General features: G+C 39.9%; 2 long non-coding RNA genes across 17 annotated transcripts in view; both read left to right on the forward strand.

Moving 5' to 3' along the window:
• Positions 1-23,077, forward strand: part of LOC121105805 — a 222,099-nt gene that overhangs the window by 47,917 nt on the left and 151,105 nt on the right. For 14 of the 16 annotated variants that reach the window (XR_005838489.1, XR_005838501.1, XR_005838494.1 and 11 more), the window contains one exon: positions 9,630-9,756. The exons of the other annotated variants lie outside the window; for them this stretch is intronic. This is a non-coding gene — a long non-coding RNA (uncharacterized LOC121105805). The remainder of the gene's footprint in view (positions 1-9,629; positions 9,757-23,077) is intronic. 16 annotated transcript variants of the gene reach the window in all.
• On the forward strand, positions 1,344-6,212 carry LOC121105807. The gene is made up of 2 exons (XR_005838510.1): positions 1,344-3,923; positions 5,431-6,212. It is a non-coding gene; the product is annotated as an uncharacterized LOC121105807 (long non-coding RNA).

Consider the following 23,077-nt stretch of genomic DNA (forward strand, 5'->3'; position numbering starts at 1 on the left):
TGGTTATCAATATCTTCTCCAAGTCCATGACTTGGATTTTCATTTTGTTTTTAAAGAATCTTCTGTTATTTAGAAATTTTAAAAAAAAACTTAATGTAATAATAATTCATCAACTTTTTAATCTTTTTTTTAAATCCTGCATTACCCCAAGGATATTTTTTTCTAAAAGTTTTCAAAGTTTTATTTTCACATTTAAGTCTTTAATTATCCTGAAGATGTTTCTCAGTGATAGGAAACATGGATCTAATTTTGTTTCCTTATGGATGACCCTGTCTCAGCACCGTTGTTCAGTAGCTCATCCTTGCCCCTCTGATTTGCAGTACTACTGCTATTATATGTCAGATTTCTAAATGTGTAGGTGCCCTGCTGCCTGTCATTCACCTATACCATTTTATTTACTGTGGTAAATAAACATTTTGGAGGGCAAGTTGCCTACCTGTTTTCTTCTTCAGATTTATTGAAGCTGTTCTTGGCTCTTTTTTCTTACGGATTTTAGGATCAACTTACCATAGTCCATGAAAGACCCTGTAGGAAGTTTTATTAGAATTATATTGAATTCCAATTCAGTTTAGAAATATTTATTAGGTTTTCACCCACAAATATTTCCCATTTACTCAGCTCTGTAGTTATCTCCATAAAGCTCTTGAAGTTTTTCATTAGATTTATTATTAGAAAGCTTATAGCTGTAGTTACCATTTTAAGTGGTAGTGTTTCCTATTTAAATTACAAAGTGCTGTTTTTTGGCTTATAGGAATTTGATTCGTCTATCCAGAAACATCGATAAACTTATTTTTTTATTAACTTTAATAGCTTTCCTTCATGATGCTCTGTATAAATAATTATCACACTGGAATAAGGACAGTTTGGTCACCTCAACACAAATTATAAATTTTTACCTCATTTCTGTTTTTTCCTTTTTTTTTTTTTTAAGTAGTTTCCATGCCTAATGTGGGGCTTGAATTCACGACCCTGAGATCAAGAGTCGCATGCTGTACTGACTAAGCCAGCCATTATTTTTAAATAAGATTAACTAGGACCTCTACACTATTGAATAGAAGTAATGATTGTAGTCATCTTTGTCTCATTTCCTGGCTTTTTAAAGGAAATACTTCTATTATTTAATCATTAGGTATGATTTTGCTATAGGGTTTTGATAAGTAAGTTATATATATATATTTTTTAAAGATTTTATTTATTTATTTGACAGAGATAGAGATAGCCAGCGAGAGAGGGAACACAAGCAGGGGGAGTGGGAGAGGAAGAAACAGGCTCATAGCGGAGGAGCCTGATGTGGGGCTCGATCCCGTAACGCCAGGATCACGCCCTGAGCCGAAGGCAGACGCTTTAACCGCTGTGCCACCCAGGCGCCCCAGTAAGTTATATTTTTTATATGCTAGGGGGTGTGTGTGTGTGTGTGTATGCACACACACACACACACATGCGCTTAGTTTTAAACCATGAAGGTGGGTAAAGAATGAACAAAATCATTCTCATTCTCTAAAGACAGATCTGACCTTGGATGAACTTTCTACTTAGTTCCTCTGAATCCTGATAAAAATGGAAAGTCAACTATGTTACTAGGCAACATTGCTTATGATAAAAGTGACCTTTACTTGGTAAATGTATTTGGCCTGGGAGGAACTACACGTCAACTCTAAGTTCTTGGTTGGAAGCAGTAGTTTTGAGGTTCCCTGGGAGTCGTTTGTGGACATGAGTATGTCGTTCGTGGGGTCCCTAGAAGCTGTGGCTGGGACCATCAGATGAGATACTGCTTTCTGTTTATGACAAGGGCTTCTAAGCCTGCGTGACTCTGCACCCACTCTCTGATTCTCATTTCCTTGTACCTGAGCTGTTGTCTGAATCCAAAGCTCTGGGATAGCCATGTGGATTCCTGGAAAGACTCCTCCCATGAAGAGAAATGCTTGAAACTACCCTGCCGGGATGCCGTGTTTTCTTCTTAATGCTTTCTGAGTCGATGGCTGTGGTGTGTGTGGCCTTTGCTAATTGGGTAGCCCAGAACCTGTGGTTAGAAGTCTCACGTGGGCACTGTACAGTGCATCCAAACAAAATGCAGAAAGTGTTTACTGGGGCTGATCTATGTTTGTAACTCTCACTTACAACCTTCAGTTTTTAATTTTTACCTATTAGAAAACTCATACTCAACATTGCCTGTAAATTAATATGATAAATTTGAACTTACGAAAATAAATACATACAGTACACCATCTTTATTTTCTTATGTGTTAGTTTCCATCTGGGTTTGCCAACCCCCAGTGGTTCTGCTACTAAAACAAAGTTTGATAACAAATGCTTTAGACCTGTGCAGGCCGGTGGGTGGATATTTGCTTTTCTAATATATGGCTATTAAAATAATTAAATATAATTAAAAATTTAGTTTCTTGGTTGCACTAGCCTCATTTCAAGTGCTCACGAACCACATACGGGTAGTGGGCTACCATCTTGAATAGTGTAGATGAAGACCATTTTCAACATCATGGAAAGTTCTGTGGGACATACTTTTTAGGTTTTACTTTTTATCATCTGAATATATCCAGATTATCAGAGAGCTTTATATTTTTACTGTGTATGTTATATACTTTGAGAAACTGCTGGATGAGCCAATCAGGATATCTGTCAGGGACAGTATTGAAGATGCCAGTACATTATTTAATGTAATAATATGGTAGAGAAATTTTTCTCCAATTTGCATACCAGGACAAATTCTGTTTCTCCAGACAGCATCCCATCTTTGCCAGTGTGAATTTTGCAATTGATTGGTTTTTTCTTTTGCTTTATCAACCAGGCATTATAGGGCCGAATTTATGGCTTAATTTAAGTAACCCTCAGGCCTGCATACTTGCATGGCCTTTTTCCCTTGTCCGAATTTTTATATTTATAAAATATAATTTTATTATAGTGTCTGGATTTTTATAGGCTGTCTCAAATGTGTTGTGAAAGGAGATGGAATATAAATATAGTCATAAATTAGGAGCCACTTATTACTGAACGTCCGATTGAGGAGTGAAGGAGCTAAAAACAATTGTTGGCCGATGACGATTACAGTTGCAATACCCAGGCATGTAGTCTGGATGGCTTTCCAAAGGAAGGGACTTAGAATGTACACCTGTCATAAAACCAGTTTAATTCACTTTCTAAGACATTTTTAATTCAAAATAATGTTTGAAGAACTCTCTTACTAAACTAATTTGTAAAAATTTCAGGCTTTTTAATATTGCTAGGGAAATTCAACCAAAAGCATATTCGATTCACAAACTGGTGAACTGGGCTTCAACAAAAAAGGTAGAGTGCTGTTTTGTCTCCTTATGGAAACTTTTTTATCTTTTGGGTAGCAGAGAGTTTAATTCTGGGCATTTATTTTGGGCCATTTATACCTTCTCAGTGTAAAAACACCACTGTGTTTTTCTCATTTTTCCATTTTAATCTGGAACTTACAAGCAGGTCAACATTATTTCTTTTCCATTTTACATTTTGCAGCTTTCCTTGCTTCTGAAAACACTTAAGGCAACTTACACATTTTAGGTCAAAAGGCAACGTAACTTTTTAAAAAATAAAACCAACCTCGACTAAAAGAAGTTGAGGATTAAGTACTCCCGAGTGTCCACGTTGAGCAAATTTGGGCAATATATTTGATGTTACGTTTTCTACTTGCTCAAGTGAGAAAAAGAAACACAGGATTATATAATTTTCATGTACTGACAACCGGAAGCATATAAACATCTGCAGAAACCAAACATTTCCTGGAACTAAACTCGAGCAGAAATTTATCACGTGAATCTTTGTTTAAAGAACCTGGTGAAAAATATCTTCAACCACAGTTACGTAAAAGGTCCAGGAGTGCAGTTCCCGGGGATCAGGTTCCAGGAGGCAGAGCCTAAGGAGGCCGCGGAGCTGCTGCTCACGAGGTGCGTGTCTTGGCACAGGGCTGGGGGTGCAGGGGGGCTCTGGGAGCACAGAGTCCAGCACCTCTGCTTGAAACCATAGTGAAGGAAGGAGCTTAGAAAATCATGATTGCAGAAAACCATGCTGCCGGGGTGGGTCAGTCGGCTGAGCCTCGGACTCTTGATTTCAGCTCCGGTCATGATCTTGAGGGTTGTGGAATCGAGTCCCACTCTGGGTTCTGTGCTCAGCAGGGGAATCTGCTTGAGAGTCTCTCTCTGCCCCCCCGCCCTCTCTCTCTCTCTCTCTAAAATAAATAAATCTTTAAAAAAAAGAAAGAAAGGAAGGAAGGAAGAAAATCACAATTGCCAGTATGACCATTAGCCTTCTTCCCTAAAATATTAGGTGTTGTCCGTGTGGTCTTTGTGTAGGTGCAGATTTTATTCTGTCTGTCTTCAAGTCCTCTAACAAATACCTGCATTGGAAATATTTTATTTTGTAGATGAGTGTGAAGCTTATTTTAAGCATTGAGGGAAGCAAACAGCATTTTTCATGGAATTTTAAGAGCTGGGTCTGTATTTTTTGCCCACTCCAAAGTCTGGTTCACATCAGAGTGAAGGACAGCAGTGGAATCTTCTTTTCCCCAAGGCGCTTGCGTTCATTAACATGTTTCCATGACAGAGTTATTTAAGACTTCACAACTTATGTGACATGGAAGAAACAAGTTTTACCTGAAATATTTGAGGGTCAAATACAACCAACTATCCATCTTTCCCATGAAGAACCTCAGTATGGTCTTTATAGTGCAGTTTTTTTAAGAAGGTTGTATCCTTTGGACCTACCAGAATGAGCTCACTGAAAAAACTTTAAAACATTTTAGCCTGTCCTGTAGGTTTAAGGTTGATCTTAATGTGTTTGCCAGATAAAACAGTTTGAATATGGGTGTTATTAGTGGCTCATTTTGGTAAAATCTGACCAGTAATTTCTGTTTCTTAAGGCTGAATCACACTGAGGTAGGTAGGAGGATGTGGTACTGGGATTTAGGGGGGGGGCCCTTGAGGGGTTTTGAAATCTGGTGCTGTCTACCTTCTATACAAGGCCATTGTAGGGATTACTTGTGATAATGTGGCATACAGTAGGTACTTATTAAATATTAGTTCTTCATTCTCTCATAATATTGGTGATGGCCAAGTACTGCAGTTCTCCTAAAATTGTTTTTATACCAGATTGGTATAGATACATATTTTTTAGGCATGTTGGGATCTATCCTGACTTTAACAGTGTTGTTTTACATTGACACGTAAGAAAAGCAGTAATAACATATTGAAAGTGTATAGTTTCTCATTAAATTATAGGTTGTTGGTGATTCAGGAAATAATGCAGATGGTTTTGAATTTCTTGGTGATATGAGAGAAGGTCGAACAGTGTTCAAGAGTAGAATAATAGTATCAGAATCCAACCTGCTCCAGTTTTATTTGTGAAATTTAGTTCAGCACATAAAAATACTGCACTGATAAAATACTCTTTATGTAGTGTCGGCTAGGATCTTCACTAAGTGGAGACTTGGAGTCTGGGGATGAGAAACGGACGTGTGCTGGTGCAGCCAGTGAGAGTCACGGGACTCTTGGAAGACGGGCTTACTCGTGAAAAGAACCTTGAAATCATTTAACTATAGGCTGAGAAATGCCTTTGGAAGTGTTAAAGCAATTAGTAGCTGTACCAGAGAAGTTTAAAGAACCACCTTGTGAAAGAAGGCGGCCACAGCTAGCCTCTCAGTCACCGTTCTTCCTATCACCTAGTTCAGGCGTCTGTGAAGCTAGGAGGTCTCCTCGCAGGTACTGCGGCAAATAACATAGTAGCGGGAGCCCAAGAAGAACTCCCATCAAGACGGTGCTCACCGGCAAGGCGTTAATAATAAACGCATATCTCCCCAAAGGACGACACAGTTGGATGGTTGCAGTTTAAGTTGAGGGAATTTGGAATTGATAACTGAGACCCAAATGTCATATTTTAAAATGTTCTACTTAACTCTTAAAGTTGGTAACACATAATGTGTTCATCATGTGGGAAAACTAAAATTTCAGTGAAAAATATGATTAGTGATGAAATTACATGAAGACTGTGTGTGCAAGTTACTCTGCAAAATTTGATCGTAACTGCATGGCCCATGTTCTCTAAGAGCTTTCTGTGAAGAACAGTAGGTCTGGAGATTTAGTTTGGTTGCTTACCCATAATCTTATTTTCAACCATTTATTCAGTAAATACATATTGGTGACAAGGCATTTTCTTGCCACTGGAGGGATACAGTATTGGACGAAACAAAAATTTCTTCCCTTAAGAAGCTTAAAGTGTACAAGGGGAAGAGAAAAAATAGGGGAGGGGAGGGAGGTACCCGGTGGGAGTGATATATATGAATGAATGAATGAATGAATATAAACAAATATAATCAGGGTAGCTGGATATAAAGTTGTAATGGTGGTGTTGAGGTGTTCCATGAAATAGAGTGGCCAGAGAAGGCCTCCCTGACAGGTTGATACTTGGAGTAACGGTCTGCCGTGGGTGAGCAAGAGTGCCATGCAAATGTCTCTGAGGAAGCACGTTCTGGAGAAGAGGGAGCAGCAGACCCTGGCATGAGTGTGTTCACATCCTCAAGGAGCAGCAAAGAAGGCAGTAGGACAAGAGAGGTCTGAACCAGGGAGAGAGTGGCAATGATAAAGCAAGAGAGGTTACTTGGGGCCAGTTATGGATCTTGAAGTCCGCTGTGATGACTTCAACTCTGAATGAGAAGGGAAACTTTTGGTGGGTTTTGAGCAGAGAAGTGACATGATCTTTTTTTAAAATCAGCATGACTCTGAAAAAAATAAATCAAAATGACTCTGGTCTTTTTTTTTTTTTTTTTTTTTAAATTTTTTTTTTTCTAGGGGAAAAAGCAGGAGTGGCAGGCAGAGGGAGAAGCAGGCACCCCACTGAGCAAGGAGCCTAATGTGGGACTTGATCCCAGGACCCTGGGTCCATGACCTGGGCCAAAGGCAGATGGTTAACTGACTGAGCCCCCCAGGCATCCCTGGCCTTTTGTTTTGAAAACAGTGCAGCGAGGCAAGGGAAGAATCAGCTGGGAGGCTTTTGCAGTACTCCAGATGGAAGCAAAGGTGACTCAGGTAGCAGTTCTGGGAGTAGAAGTAGGGAGAAGTAGTTAGAATTTAGATACTTAGATTAATTTCTAAGACCGAGCCAACAGGAATTGCTGATGGATTGGATATGTGGTGCGAGGGAGAGGGAAAAGTCAGGGATGACTTGGAAGATTGAATTACCATTTAGTGAGATGGGGACTCCTGTAGGAGCATCAGTCTTAGTGGGGTGGAACATCAGGAGTTTGGCATGGGTTGATGTTAAGTGTGAAATGTCTGTTAGACATCCAAGAGGAGATGTCAAGTAGGGAGCTGAAAATATTAGCCTTGAGTTAAGGGAAGAGGTTCAGGCTCTTACTGGTGGTATTTAAAGGGCCATGAGACCCATTGAGATGAGCAAGAGGAGGGAGTAGAGATAGAGGTTTGAGAACCGAAAGCCCTGCTCTTGGCGTAATGAGAAGTCTAAGAAGGAATAGCCTGTGAAGGAGGAGAGTCAGGGAGAATGTGGTGTCCTAGAAACCAAGCAGAGAGTGTTTAAAGAAAGTGATCAGCTCTGTTAAATACCGGACAGGTTCGGGAAGACGAGGTCCAGTTAAGATGAAAGTTGACTATTAGATTTAGTAAAAATTGTCTCTTCCAGTCCCCCCGCCCCCAAGTGGCCTTGAATGAGTTCAGTTAGGCTCTCTCTGGAGATAACAATGCTACCTGCCTTAGGGAGTGGCTGTTTAAAGGATAATTCCTTTTAAGTGCCTGTCTCAGTGCCTGGATAGTTCAAGATGGTGGGATAGTTGAATGGTTGGATAGATACCAACACCTAACCTAGTTCGGGATGGAGGTCATTGGTGGCTTTAACAAGAGCAGTTTCAGGACAGCAGTGGGGACAAAAGCCTGATTGGATTGGGTTCAAGTGAGGATGGGAGGAAAGAATTGGAGACAACAGATACAGTCAGCTCTTTGAGTATTCCTATAAAATTGGATTAGAGAACATGGGGCCAAGAGAGAGGTCTTTCTCTCTCTCCCTTTCCTTCAGGTTGGGAGGAAGTACAGACTGTTTGTATGCTGATGAGAATTGTCCTGTGTAGAGGGGGCCATTGATGATGTAGTTGGATTTAGGATTGTGAGGTGTTTTGGTCATAAATCATGAGTTGACTGAAATAACTAGATTGCCCTTTGTCTCCTTACTTTCTCCTTCTCAGTCTTTAATTCATTCATTCACCAAATATTTACCAAAGGTTCACAAGGTGGCAAGGACCGTGCCAGGTGCTGGGTAAGAAGATTGGTAGATTAAGAGGTGAACCAAACAGGAGTGATGTCTACACTCTCATGAAGTTTTTGCCGTCTAGTGGAGATAGGCTTTCTAAAAGCACACAAGTCAGTACGGATTTTCATGAATGCTTTGTAGGAAAAGTACAGAGTATTTTTTGGGAGAGAGGAGTTACCGTGAGGTAACTTAGATTTGGGGGCATTAGGAGTCTTTCAGAGTACTGAGAAGAACGTCCGGAGCAGAGGGATCAGAGAGACACTGGACAGGGGAGGACCTGCTGCTTTGGAGGGTTTGAGAGGTAGGGAGGCACCACGTCTCTCTGAGCTTTGGAGGTCCTGTTAAGGTTTTGGATTGCATTCAGGGAGCAATGGGAAGCCATTGGGAAGTTGGGAAGTTGAGAAGTGACGTGATGGGATTTGCACTGGGGAAGAAAAGTGTGTGTATGGGGGGGGTGTCCTGGTGAGTGGATTGGAGGCAATGAGTGTGGAAGAAGGAACACCAATTTAGGCAAAAAAGATACTATCTGTAAAATCTTTAGACTGAAATACTTAAAAATTTTGGTATGAAAAAGGTAGAATTGAGCTCTCCAGGTTTCTCAGCAGCTGTAAAAAGAGCATTTCTTGTTGAAAACAACATCTGTACAGAAGAGTCAGATGATGTCTGTGATTTCAGATTATCTAACACAAAATGAAACTTTGAAAAAGACTTTGGCAACTTTGAAAAATTAAAAAAAATAAGACCATGTCAACCTTTTTTCCCCCCCAGACACAGTACGAGTGACACACTATTATAGATGGAATCTATTAAGAAAACAGATTGAAGTGCAAGAATATGTGCCAAAAATAATTAATTTGCTAATGATCTTTTAAGTATTCATGTAATGTAAATAAACCCCTAATTTTTGCTTTAATATAGTGGATGTACATTATTTTTATTTTTTGGACTATTAACCAAATAATAAAGACAGTTTATTAGTTAATAAATATTTCCAAAGTTCCTCTTTTTACTCTTGAAAGTGTCTTCATTTGTGTGGTTAGAGAATGAGGATCTCTACTGGTTGAAGGATCAGACCGGTAAAAGGGTAATCAGGTTATAGTGCAGGATGCATGTATTATTAAACTAAGTTGGGCTTCTCCCAACTTAGTTCTGAAAACAGAGGGCGGTTGTAATCCCAAGTATTGCCAGCTCAGCTCACCCTCACCCCCAGGGGCCGTGAATTAACGTCTTCTGAGCCCTCACTTAAAAAGAAGAGAATGAAAAGGAGAACTGCCTATCTAGACCAGTACACTTGAGAGAGTTCTCTCTTGGTTGTAACTCCCGTTTTTTTCCCCCTCACACAGGCATTTTATTAATGCTTTTGAAGAGTAGAAGATATTTTGCCTTCTGGAGTTTCTCTGACTTGCTGATGGTCTAAGCTCAAAGCTGCCAGTTTAGGGGGGGTGATCAATAACTCCCTGTAACATCTGAGTAAGTAGAGATGCTGCTGTGTGTTGTGTTTAACTGCTGAAGAAAAAAATAAAATTTTGTGACTTTAAAGGTTTTTAAAGTATTATGCATTTTAATTGGATCCTTTTAAGTTTTGTTGTTGAATAAGGATGGCAATTATTGTAATTCCGACAAGTGAATATTAATAAGGAATGAGATTCCAGAAGAAATTAATCCCCTGATGATAAAAAAAAGGTCGTGAAAACATTTTCCATGCATAATACTTGAGCTTGTAAGAAACATAGTGAAGACCTAAATGCGTATATTAAAAATTTAAAAGTATTCTCCCTAGTGCTTTGTTTTACTTTTATGTTGTGAAATGCAAAATTATTGGTAAGGCAACTTACGAATTTTAAAAATATGACTGTGTCTATACTGAAATTGTCTTTTAACATAGAATGTATTTTGGTTAACTTGAAATAAATACCGGTTTGTGTTGTGGAAGTAGAATTTTAATAGCTCTCTCTATTAGAAAATAATGATTTTTTTTTTCCTGCTAACGTAGATAAGAACACAGAATCTCTCTGGATTTAACTTTCTTTTTTAATTGAGGAGACTAAGAAAGAAAGGCATACATGCTTTCTAATCAAAACATCTGAATGAAATTTAAAGACTTGAGCCAGTAATCTGATATAAATCATTTCTCAGAATTAAAGCTATTACTCCTCTTGTCATAGCAATTGAAACTGTTTTAACAAAACTAGGAAACCGTGAGGTCGTACCAGGGTCTTGTTTTGAAATACGAAGTTCAAAACGATTAATAAGTATACACATGTTTCCCTTCTATGTTGGGGTTATTTAAATTTGGTCTATATCTGTGCTGTCCCATATGGCAGCCACTGGCCACATGTAGCTACTGACATTTAAAATGTGGCTAACATCACTGGGATGTGTTGTGCATAAAATACACACCACATTCAAAGACTGTGTGAAAAAAAGTCTGTAAAATATTTTATTAATAATTTTTGTGTGAATCACATGTCGAAATGACAATATTTTGGATATATTAGGTTAAATAAATCACTTTAAACATTTCACTTGTTTTCTTTTACATTTTTATGTGACTGCTAGAAAATTCTAAATTACCTGTGGATTACATTATATTTCCAATGGGCAGAAGTAGTCATATGTGATCAGCATTCTTAGTTATCCATTACTCAGCATTCTGTAAGCTTGAACCTTCTGGTGTGTGTATAGATAATTAATTTAAATCTGTATTATTTGGATGATGTGATTCTTTTATTCATCAGATATTTCCTGGTACCTAACATGTGCCAGACAGTATTCTAGGCACTGGCCGTACAGTAGGGAACAAAATAAAACATCCCGGGGCACCTGGGCGGCTCATTCGGTTAAGTGTCTGACTCTTGATTTCAGCTCAGGTCTCGATCTTGGCGTCATGAGTTCAAGCCCCATGCCGGGCTCCATGCTGGATGTGGAGCCTACTTATAAAATGTCCTGCTTTCATGGAGTTAGCATCCTAGTGGAGACTAAAAGCAGACAGACTAAAAACAGATAAGAAAAAAAAATACAGTCTATTAGAAAGCCATAAGTGATTTGGAAACAAGGTAGGGTGTTCAAGGAAAGCCTCACTGAGGAAGGTGAGAGAAAGACCCTGTAGACATTTGGGGGAAGAGTGTTTCAGGCACAGGGAGTAGATACACAAGGACCTTGCGGCAGGAGTGTGCCTGGCTTGATCCAGTGGCAGAAAGAGGTGTGGTGATGGTTTGGAGTGGAGTGAGTGAGGGGGAGAGGAAATGAAAGGTAATGCAAGAACATAGCAGGTGAGCATTTGCAAGGACTTTGGTTCCAGTAAGATGGAGCTCACTTGGTGGGTTTTGAGAAGAGAAGTGACTGGATGTTTCTATGGAAGCTGTTTTGACTAGACTCCTCTGGGGAGGGTGGGAGCATTTGCAAGGGTGGAAGCAGAGAGCCCCAAGGGTACAGCAGTGACCCACGTGAGCGATGGTGGTGCAGAGCCCATAAACAAGGAGTGATGAGAAGGGAGGGAATTCTAGTTACCCGTTACTGTGGAACTGGGTGTGGAAGACGAGAGAGAGAGAGAGAGAGAGAGAGAGAGAGAGAGAGGGAGAGAGAGAGACGTGTCACGGATGACTGCATTTGCAGCCTGAACAGCTGAAGGATGGAGTTGCCTCTTGCTGAGACTGGGACGAAGAGATTGACAGGGAGGGGGCTGCTCATTTTGGGACACATGAAGTTTGAGATGCCTCTTTAGACATCTAAATGGAAAGGTCAAGTAGGCAGAGTCTGGAGTTCATTGAGAGGTCCGGCCTGAAGAGGCAAATTGGACATTATAAGCAATTACCATTACTTTAAAGCCCTAAGAAGAGGTGAGGCCACCAAGGGAGTGAGAACGATGGAAAAGAGGAGAGGGAGCAGACAGTAATATGGGAGCACCGTCCACGCTCAGAGAGGCCCGTCGGCCCCGTGCTGCGTACGAGATGCTCTTGTCTCTGGAAGTCGCACACTGAAGTAGTCAGGAGTGAAGGGCTCCACATCTCTCTCTTCCTTTTGGATGGTCTGGCACAAAGGAAGTATAGAAAAAACTGGAAGGAATATGCGAAAACGTCAGCCGTAGGCCTTTAGACGAGGATGATTCAGGCACGAATACCCGAACACTTTGAACTTTTCTGCAGGTTCGAAGTTTTTTTTTTTTTTTTTTTTAAAGCACCTCTGAAGAGGGACGAATATGAGGAAGGTGGGCTGCTGTTTTTCACAAGCCTTGCTGAGTGTTTGACTCTACACGCTCCGTACGTGTTTGACTTTGATAAGAATAGAAAACAATAAAATAAGTCAAAGCTAGTAGGGGAAACACGATAACTTTGAGAAATGTTACCTAATAATCAAATCAGTTCTTTGGAAATTAGTACTTTTTAAATATGGCCGCTGAGTCTGAGGGCTGGAATTTACCTTGGAGAACCTCTCAGCCTGCCTCCTACACTCCAGAGATTAATAAAACGAAATTCAGGGCGATGAAGGGACTCGCACAAGGTCACATGCCCGTGTTGCAGCGGACCCAGGTCTAGAAGCTGCATCTTTGTACTTCGGTGTCAATAATTTAAAAAAGAAAAAAAAAAGAAAAGGAGGGAGAAGACCTGAGCCAGGGACCACTGCAAGAATTGGAGTCTCAGCACGAGAGCCTGAGGAACAGACGAGACATTGGGATATTCTAGTCACCAAGAGGAGAAAGTGTTCTGAGAATAACCAGCCTTGTCAGATGCTGCTGATGGGTTAGGTAAGACGGGAGCTAAAAATTGATCATTGGATTTAGCAACGAGGAGGTTATTAGTGAGCTTGGCAAGAGGTTTTACTGAAGTGGTGGAGACAAAAGCCCATATGGAACAGGTTCAAGGGAGAGTTGGAGGAGATGCCTACAAGAGGATGAGTGTAGACCCTCTTCTGAGGAACCGTGGATGCAAGAGGGGGTCAGGGAACGGTTTGGTTTCCGTTTTCTAGATGAGAGAAATTACCACATTTCTCCCAATGTGTGTATTAAGAGATTTCAAGATACTCTTCTGAAGTGACCCACCAGGTTGGTGACACTTACGACCATCACCTTGTGTCTGTGTGTGTGGGTAGGGTTAGCGTTTCCTTCCCAGGAAGGTTTCCTAGAAAAGTGTTTCGTAGTGTGTGTATATGTTGTGTGTGTGTGGAGAGGTTGGCATTATGTTAAAGGTCGCTTTTGTGTAGTTGTTAGAAAATTTGGCTTCATTTTTTCTTGCTCAGGGAGTGCATTCACATTGCTATGATTACAATTTTTAAGGAAATAAATGTTAAGCCTGTTCTCAACCAAAAGTGTGGAGAAAGCTGTTGTTTGGGGGTAATCTCTTCTCCTTACCTTTAAGGTAGTTGCCAAAATGTTGGAAGAAATGGAAGCAAAGACATGCACAAGGTCACAAGACGAGTAACTGGATCTTAGATCTGATTTACTAGCTATGTAGAACACTTAATCCGTGTGTATTTCGGTTCTGACAGGTATAAAGTGAGGACGATATTTGCTCTACCTACTACGTGAGGTTTTCATGGGGATCACATGAGACAGGAGATGAAAAAGCTTTGTCAACTACAAAGCATTCTATAAATATGATGTCCCAGACAAGTTAGGCTTGAGAGTTTTGTGACAGTATTTGGAATAATAGGAGAAGAAATTGGATTACAAAATCTGGATTGAGAATACTTACATAATAATACTAATGGAATCTGCAAGGATTTCCTTTCTGCCTGTGTCAAGCTTTGTTAATAACATCACAGAACCCGTCGTCTCTTGGGCCATCGTAGAGTTTTTGTGGCTAAGGGCCACAGCTGAGATCCAAGTAGTCATTCAGTTAATTCCCTAGGAACCTCAAAATTACTGAACATCTGACTGTTTTGGTACTTTCAATGTAATGTTAGTTTGCTGGCACTGTGTGGAAGGGCTCTTAATGGAAAATATTCAGGCTATGATGATAAATTTTATGTCACACTTGGAAAGCAGTTCTGTATTTGATACTTGAAGTGGAATTATAGTCCTACTTTATTTTTTTAAGAGATTATGTTATGGGAGGTTGAGAAATTAAAAATGGATGGCCAAGGTCAGTCCCATTAATGATGATGTGAAGAGTTGGGTGGTTCCTTCTCAATAAAACAAGTATAAAATTGGACAGGATTGACAAAAGCAATCCTTTCTGGGTACTGGAAATAGACTGGGAAAGCAGACAATAAATACGCTGGAACCTTGGATAATCAGAGTGGGAGTTTGTGGCCTTCTTTCCTGGGCCCCTCTCCCGCCTCTTGTCTCACTCGGTGATAACTCCAGTTTTACCAGCTTGTACTTTTTACCAGAAGTGATAGATGCAGTTTGGTGGGGGTTGGCAGTAAAAACCCACAGCTTTGATGGCTGAAAGTGGCGTACTCGATTCATAATGGACGCAGAAAACTTATAGCTTTGCCGCCTCAGTGTTGCAGTCCTGGTTCGGGGCCACCATCCAGAAGTTTAGCAGGGAGATCCCAGAAACGAGAGAGGCATAGAAGGGCTGACATCAGCTCTCCACACAGTGGTGGCCAGCTCCTCACTTTGCATGCCTAGGGGATCGATACTCAAGAGAACCCAGCAAAAAGCGAAAGTCAAGGGAGTTCCTTGAGAGCTGGGGACAACTCTGAATGCTTTTACGACCCACATGCAACTCCCTCAGTGGTGGGTGGAAGCCTTACAGGTACAAAGTGTTCACGCACAGCCTCTGCCCAGATCACTATGGCTGACCAGTACTCTGTGCAGACACAAAGGTAACCCATAGGGAACCAGACCAGAGGACAGAAATGCAAATTTTAGAAACTAAGTGGGGGTGCCTCGCTGGCTCACTCGATGGAGTGTGCAACTGTTGATCTCAGGGTTGTGAGTTTGAGCCCCACGTTGGGTGTAGAGATGACTTGAAAAAAATTTAAAAAAAATTAAAGCTAAGTAAAGATAACAGACTACGTTCGTGGAGAGACAGATTCTCAGTTTAAGTATAAGCAGGTTACTAAAAGAACCATCATCTCTTGGAAAACTGAGGTCTGCCAGCTGATGATTGGAGATTAAAATGTGGGGTATCCATACAGTGGAATACTGTTTGGCAGTAAAAAGGAAGAGTGTACTGACACATGCCATAATGTGGATGAACTTTAACATTATGCTAAGTGAGAGAAGAGCATTCCATTTATATGAAATGTCAAGAATAGGCAAAACCATTCATAATAGCATCAAAAAGACCAAAATACATAGGACTAAATTTAATGAGAAGTTTACTAAGAGAAGGATAGTAAGAATACCCAATTAAGTAGGAATATCGTTATTAGTTGTCTTTCACAGAATTTAATGAGCAGTGATAGCTGTATTTCCCTAGCACGTGAACATTGGTCTTACGTTTAATGCCCGTGTTTATAGGTTGGAAGGCAACATAGTTAATGTGGTAGTTTCCCCCAAATTATCTATAGATTCAACAAAGTTGTTGTCAAAATTCCAGAAAGAATTTTTTGAAAAGTATTTATAGAAAAAACAGAGTCTAAAATTCATATGGAAATGCGGAGAATCTAGGATAATCAAAATAACTTTAAAAAAGAAGTAAGGGGGCTTGTACTTTAAAAAAGAAGAAGTTGCTTTCAAAACTTACCCTGAAGCTACAGTAATAAAGACAGTGCGTGGTGTTTGCATAGGGATGGACACAGAGATCAGTGGAATGGAATATCCAGAACCAGACACATACCCTGTGTGATCCACTACTTTCCCTTTTCTTTTTCTTTCTTTCTTTTCTTTTTTTAAGATTTATTTATTTATGAGAGTGAGAGAGTGAGTGCCTGAGCGTGTGGGGGGAGGGGCAGAGGGAGAGAATCTGCAAGCAGATTCCCTGCTGAGCTTGGAGCCCCATGTGGGGCTCGATCTCAGGACCCTGAGATCATGACCTGAGCCAGAATCAGGAGTCGGAAGCTTAACTGACTGAGCCACCAGGTGCCCTGCTCCGCGTCCCCCACCCCGCTACTACTTTTCAATAGAGGTGCTGATGTGATTGAGCAGGGACGACATAGCCCTTTCAGCAAACAGTTGTGCCACAGGTGGATACCCACATGAACTAAACTGAGCCCTGATCTTTACCTTACAACATACACAAAAATGAACTTAAAGTGGATCATAGGAAATGTAAAGAAGAAAACACAGCAAGAAGTTGTCGTGTCTTGAGTTACATAAAGACTTAGCAAATAAGATATAAAAAGCATGAAGTATATAAAAAGAAAAAAAGGATAAACTGGACTTCCTCAAAATTAAAGTTTTGCTTTTCAGAAGACACCACTGTTAAAATGAGAAGTCAGGCCACAAACTGACAGAAAATATTTACAAAACAGATGTCTGATAAGGGATTTGTATCTCGAAAATACATAAAGAACTTTCTTAAAACTCAGTCATAAGATTAATTACTAACTTAATCATAATTTTAAAATGTGTGAAAGATTTGGATAGATATTTCATAAGAGAAGGTACATGAATGGTAAATACACACATGAAAAAATTTTCAACATCATTAATCATTAGGGAAGTGCAAATTAGACCCATAATAAGATATTGCTATACACCCACTCTAATGGCTAAAATTAAAAAGACTGCCATGTGTTGGCAAGGATGCAAAAAAAAAAAAAAACACACACACAACAGGAAGCTCACACATTGCTGGTGGGAATGTAAAATGGATGGTACAGGCAGGCATTGTTGGGAAACAGTTTGTTAAAAAGTTCAGCATACACTTAATATACGACCCAGCAGGTGCCTCCCCAGCTAGGCACTCAGGAGAAGTAACGGCATATATCTAGACAAAAACTTATATACATTGTTCATGACAGCTTTATCTGTGATTGTCAAAAACTGGAAATTGTGTGTAAATGCCCGTCAGCAGATGAATGGATAAGCAAATTGGCATAGCCGTATAATGCAGTGCTACTCAGTGATGAAAAGGCATGGACTGTTGATACATACAGACAGCATATATGAATCTCAAAGTAATTATTCTGCATGAGTAAAGCTGGCACCTCCCCCCGCCCCACAAGTACCAGTACTGTCTGATTCCATTTAGGTGAATTTCTACAAAATGCACACTAATTGATAATGACAGAGCGGATCATTGGTTGCAGATCAATGGCTGGCTTAGGGGAGGAAGGAGAAAAGGATTCTAAAGGGAGAGGGGCACATGAAACATCAGAGGTGATTATGGATTCATTATCTTGATTATGCACAGTAGTTTCTTGGGTGTATACATATGTCAAGATTTATCAGATTGTACATTTCACATATGTGCAGTTTATTATATATGAATTACCCCTGGGTCATAAAAATTGTGCCCATTTGAAAACCAAAGGAATGTTCATAGCAGCATTATTTGTAATAGACAAAAACTGGAAACAGTTTAGTTCATCCACAGGTGAACAGATAAGCAAAATGTGTTGTGTTCATACAATGGATTATTATTTAGCCATGAAAAAGAACGAAGCACTAATTAATTCATGCTACCGATACATGCTACGACATGGGTAAGCCTCAAAAACTTTATGCCAAGTGAAAGAAACCAGAAACAAAGGACTGTATATTGTATGCTACCATTTATATGAAAATTTTAGGGAAGGCAAAGCCTAGGTGAGATTAGCAGTTGCCTGGGGCCCGAAGTGGGAGCAGAGACTGGCCGTAAAGCAGTACAAGGGGACTGTTGGGGTGATGGAACCATTCTTGGTGATAGTTGTGCAGCTGTAGAAATTTACCAAAGCATAGCTAATTGTACACTTAAAATGGATGACTTCCATGGCATGTAGATTATACCTCAATGAAGCCGTTAAAGAAGTGAGTAGCCACTCAAAAAATTAAATTCTCATTAAGATGACCATTCAAGAAATTGGACTAGATGGCTGATTCCATTGTAATATATTGCTTTGGAATACTTTGGTGAGACCTGTTAGATTCATGCCCTATATCAAGTGCTCTTTGGATTCTAATTGTGAAACAAATCATTATTAGTTGTCTTTCACAGAGTTCAGCGACCAGTAACAGCTGTATTTCCCTAGCACATGAACACTGGCTTTATGTTTAATAACTGTCAACACCCACCCCCACCCCCCCGCCACTGGAAGAAATGGTAGTTTCTTAGATTAATATTCTGTTCGTGTAAAGTAGTTCCAGTGTGTGGTGGTAGGGAATCAGGAAGGAAATTGATGGCAGCCTAACACCTTTGCACGTTTTAGATACAGAAGGGCACACCCGTCTAAGTGAAGGGCACACTCTTCTAAGTGTTGGGTGTCTACCCACCTGTCCCCCGCCCCATGTATGGGGAGATACCAGGTACTCTGGGCATAAGATCCTTTGGGGATGGGGATGGGGATATAGATTGCAAGCAAGAGAAGTCCTTCCGGAGCACTTTTCTGGCTGGGCCTAGCCATATTCTGCACCACACGAGGGATCAGTCTTTCCGGGGCTGTGACTTCTTGCCTTCACCTCCTGCACATCTTCATAGATAAAACAGGAAATTGAATTTTACTTCTTTAGGTCAAAGAGCGTCTCTTTCTGGTCGGAAGTTGCCGAATTTTGATGAAACATTTGCAACAACCCTGGAACGTTTTGCCCATGATTCTGCCTCATTCTATGCAAATTGAAAAATTTATTTTGGAAACAACCAAGGCTTTGACTGCAAATCGTTAATTCATTTTCCCAAATAAAGTACCAGCTATTTAACCAAATTCTACTTTACCTCCTTTTCCCTCCCCCCAGGTAAACCCTTTATTCCGCAAAGATATATGGGACACTCATATTAGTCAGGCACTCTGAAGATAAGATTACCTGCAAAGATAACAGAAGTATGGGGGTGGGGTAGAGGTGGGGGCTGATGCTAACCTGCCTCAGGAGGGATGAGGGGCATTTACAGAGAGGGGCTGGGAAGGCTCTGGAGAAGGGAACGTGGAGAGCTGAGTTTTGAAGGGTAAATTGGACTTGGCTCTTATCCAGGTGGGGGGGAAGTTTGCTGGAGCCTTGAACGCTGTGGCATTGACTTGAAAGGAAAGAAGGGTGAAGAGATTCAGTGACTGGGGTGACCTAACTTTTGACTTTGTGACTAGCCGAATTTGAAGGATACAAAAGAAAAAAGGAGTCAGAGATTAGTTCAGCTTTCGCCCTTCGCCATCTCAGCAGGTGGTGGTATCCATCCTCGAGGGGGGAATGCAAGACCCCCAGGGGTTGTATTTGTTTTGCTTGTTGATTTGGGAAAACGAGAATTCACTTTGGAGGTTTTGTCCGAGGAATGCAGCTGTTCGCAGATTACTCGACTGAACTTTATTTTATTTTATTTATTTATTTTTTTAAAAGATTTTATTTATTTATTTGACAGAGATAGAGACAGCCAGCGAGAGAGGGAACACAAGCAGGGGGAGTGGGAGAGGAAGAAGCAGGCTCCCAGCAGAGGAGCCTGATGTGGGACTCGATCCCACGACGCCGGGATCACGCCCTGAGCCAAAGGCAGATGCTTAACGACTGCGCCACCCAGGCGCCCCTTGACTGAACTTTAAAGATGATGCTCTGACCCATTGTCCAGCTTTGGCAGGACACACCTGAAGGATTGGGGAGGGAAGAAAACTGACATGGTCTTGGCTGGCTGTGTGTGTGTGCAGTACCACGGGCTATAGTCTGTCTCACGGTTGTAGGTAGAATCATTCTCTGAAAAACAGGGTAATTACAGAGTGCGCAAATCCTTGCCCATGAAAACCTATCACATTTAAAAATTTAGTTTTTCCTCTCATCTCTGTATTTTTATCATTTATAAGGTATACTCTTTGTACTACTTTCATATAAAGAAGATGAAAATGGGTAAACTTGAGAAAAGACCGCTCAGTCTTTTATGTGTATCAGCTCGTTTTAACTTTTAAAACAACCTTGTAAAGGAGGTACTTTTAATCATATTAATTCATGTTAAAGATTCATAGTAAAGGGATTTAGAATTCAATTTTTTGACATGTCATTAACACAGAATATAAATTCTTATTCATGTCCATTGACTGTAGCATGTAAACAAGGATGACAGTTTATTATTTTAGAAATTCTACATATTTCTGCCTTGTCCTTATTTGAAAGAAGTAGATTCATGATACACAAAATAATACCTTATTTTATACTTTTTGAGAAGATTGAAGAATAATTTGGAAAACAACTCCTTTCTCATGAAGAATTTTGCCCATTATTTGCTTTTCTGTTTTTTAAAAGATGATCATGAATACACATTAAACCAAAGATACTATGTAAACAGTTGCTTTGAAACCACATCAAAGCACAAGTTAAAATTAGGTTCTACCTATTACTTTAGACTTATGATGTGGTCAGATCCCGCTTTAAGTATATTCTTGGTTGAAATACCTTGAGGGAGTCAGTTGCTGGACCTCAGGCTGTTGCCTTGTCTATAAAATGAGGACATTGAAATACCTCTTCCAATGATAGAAAAAGAACTTCTTGGCTTAAGTGCCTGTGTACGCAGGCAGTTCCCTTTTGTACCACAAGAGGGAGTTCCTGTGTTGTTGCTAACCTGGGGCGAGCTCGGAATGCCTTTCTAAAATGTGGTTGGAAAGTTCAGAATGAGTGGATTGCTGGGAAGATGTGAAAGGCAAAGATTGTTTTGACAGTGTCACGGGAAGGAGGTACTCAAAACACAGTGATGAAAAGGAAGGGATTGAATTTTAAGATACGAAAGCTTTTGCTGACACACATCATTACAGATTTCCATTCCCAGTCAACAACCCTTCTTCTTTGCCTGTATCTGAGAATTTTGATTTATTTATTTTGTTTCCCTCCTTCTTTGCAGCTGTGTCTAAAAATCTTTTGTCTCAAACAAAGATAGAACCTGAATTTTAGTTTCTCAGTAGCGGTCCTGAACAATATTGGTTAAAGATAAATTGGATTGTTTGTGCTTGATGCCTTGGACATGTACAAAATCTGTTGGTCTTCAATTAGTAAATTAGAAAAATTTGAATTTTTTCATCCTCCCGTTCTCCCTCCATACACTTTTTTCTTTGTTTATGCTTCTGAATTCTTTTATGTGATGTTTTGCTGTCATACATAGCTCAGAAGGTTGGCTGTGGACAAGGAAAAACATTGTTCTGTGGATGAACCCTAGGGACATGGAAGTAATTACATTATACAGTGAAATTTAAAAATTTGAAACCAAGATCAAAGCCAAACAAAAAGAGCGAAGTTGGCAATTGTGGAATTATTCCAGTAAATTTAGGGCAGTATTCAGTTTTATCTCAACTGGGTGAATATTTCATGTGAATGTTGGTTTTTTATTTAAATTACCCCTTTATAGTAAAGGCAGTCCCTTTGCACATCATTTTTTAAGTAACAGTAATTACACTGTTAATGCTTTTTGTATTGGAAAATGTTCTGAGTTTAGAAAAACAACAACCATAGGCATCTCGTTATACCGAACCCTACTTTTAGAATTCTCTGGGGGTTGTTTCTAGTAATAAACTTGTCCAAGTTTGGGGTCAGACTGCCCTGGTTCAAGTTAAGGCACCACTGTGTTTGAAACTTGACAAAAGCAGAGTTATCCCTATAATTTCATTTTCACTTGCATGAAATCTAGTAATTTCTTGAGCAGGAGAAACAGAAGTGGAATTACTATAGGAGTTATGCTCCATTTTATCCATATAGCAGCCAATTTAATATGATGGTTGCTGGGACACTATAAGGACTTACAAACTTGTAAATACTTTTGAGATTGCGACATCCCAAAAAGAAAGAATATAAAAGAAGAAAGGGCTCTGTAGCTCTATTTTCTTTGCTTCTACTGCAGAATTTGTTCTTGTTTCTAAAACGTGGGCACACCCATGGTAATCTGTTGTTCATATGACTGTCATCCATCTTGTTTTGGTAAAAGGAAGGTAGAGAACAGTTGATACAGGGGCAAGCTTTTTTCCTTTTCTTTTAAAGTTACTTTTAAAAAATATAGAATACTTGAGGCATACAAAGAAAGCATAAGGAATATTAAAGAGTCAAAGTGTTATGTGGTTATTAAAACATTATGTGCATTCTTCCACAAGCCTGACCGTCTCTCTGCTAGGTGTCGCATCCTGAATTTGGTGTTTCTTCTTCTCATGCATGTTTTTACACGGTACTAAATACAAATGTATTCCTAAACATAAATGGAATTGCAGTCCATGTTTTTTACCCTCTTAATCAGTTTCTGGATGTACAGTACATTATTGTTCACTGTAAGCACAATGTGGTAGAAATTTCCGTCTAGCACCCCTGAAACTTTATACCCACTGAACAGCGGCTTCTCATTTCCCCTAGTAACCCTCATTCTTCTTTGAGCTTTTATGAGTTTGACTTTTTGGGATACTTCATATACATGGACATTGTGCAGTATTCATCCCTCTGTGATGGGCTCCTTTCACTCAGCATAATGTCCTCAGGGTCCTTCCATGTTACGGCAGCATTTCTTCCTTTTTTAAAAGCTAATTAATACTCCATTGTATGTATGTATCACATTTTCTTTATTCATTTGTCTATTGATGGACATTTAGATTGTTTCCAGCTCTCTGCTGCTGTGAACCATGCTGCAGTGAACGTGAAAGTGCACGTATCTCTTTGAAATCCTGATACCCTATGTTTTAGATAAATATCCAGAGGTGGGATTGCTGGATCATAGGGTAGTTCTATTTTTAATATTTTAAGGAACCTCCCTACTGTTCTCCATAGTAGCTGAACCATTTTAGATTCCCAACAGCAGTGCCCAGGGGTTCTTGTTTTTTC

This window comes from Ursus maritimus, unplaced genomic scaffold (genome assembly GCF_017311325.1).
Source record: "Ursus maritimus isolate PB19 unplaced genomic scaffold, ASM1731132v1 scaffold_3, whole genome shotgun sequence".
Classification (NCBI taxonomy): Eukaryota; Metazoa; Chordata; class Mammalia; order Carnivora; family Ursidae; genus Ursus; species Ursus maritimus.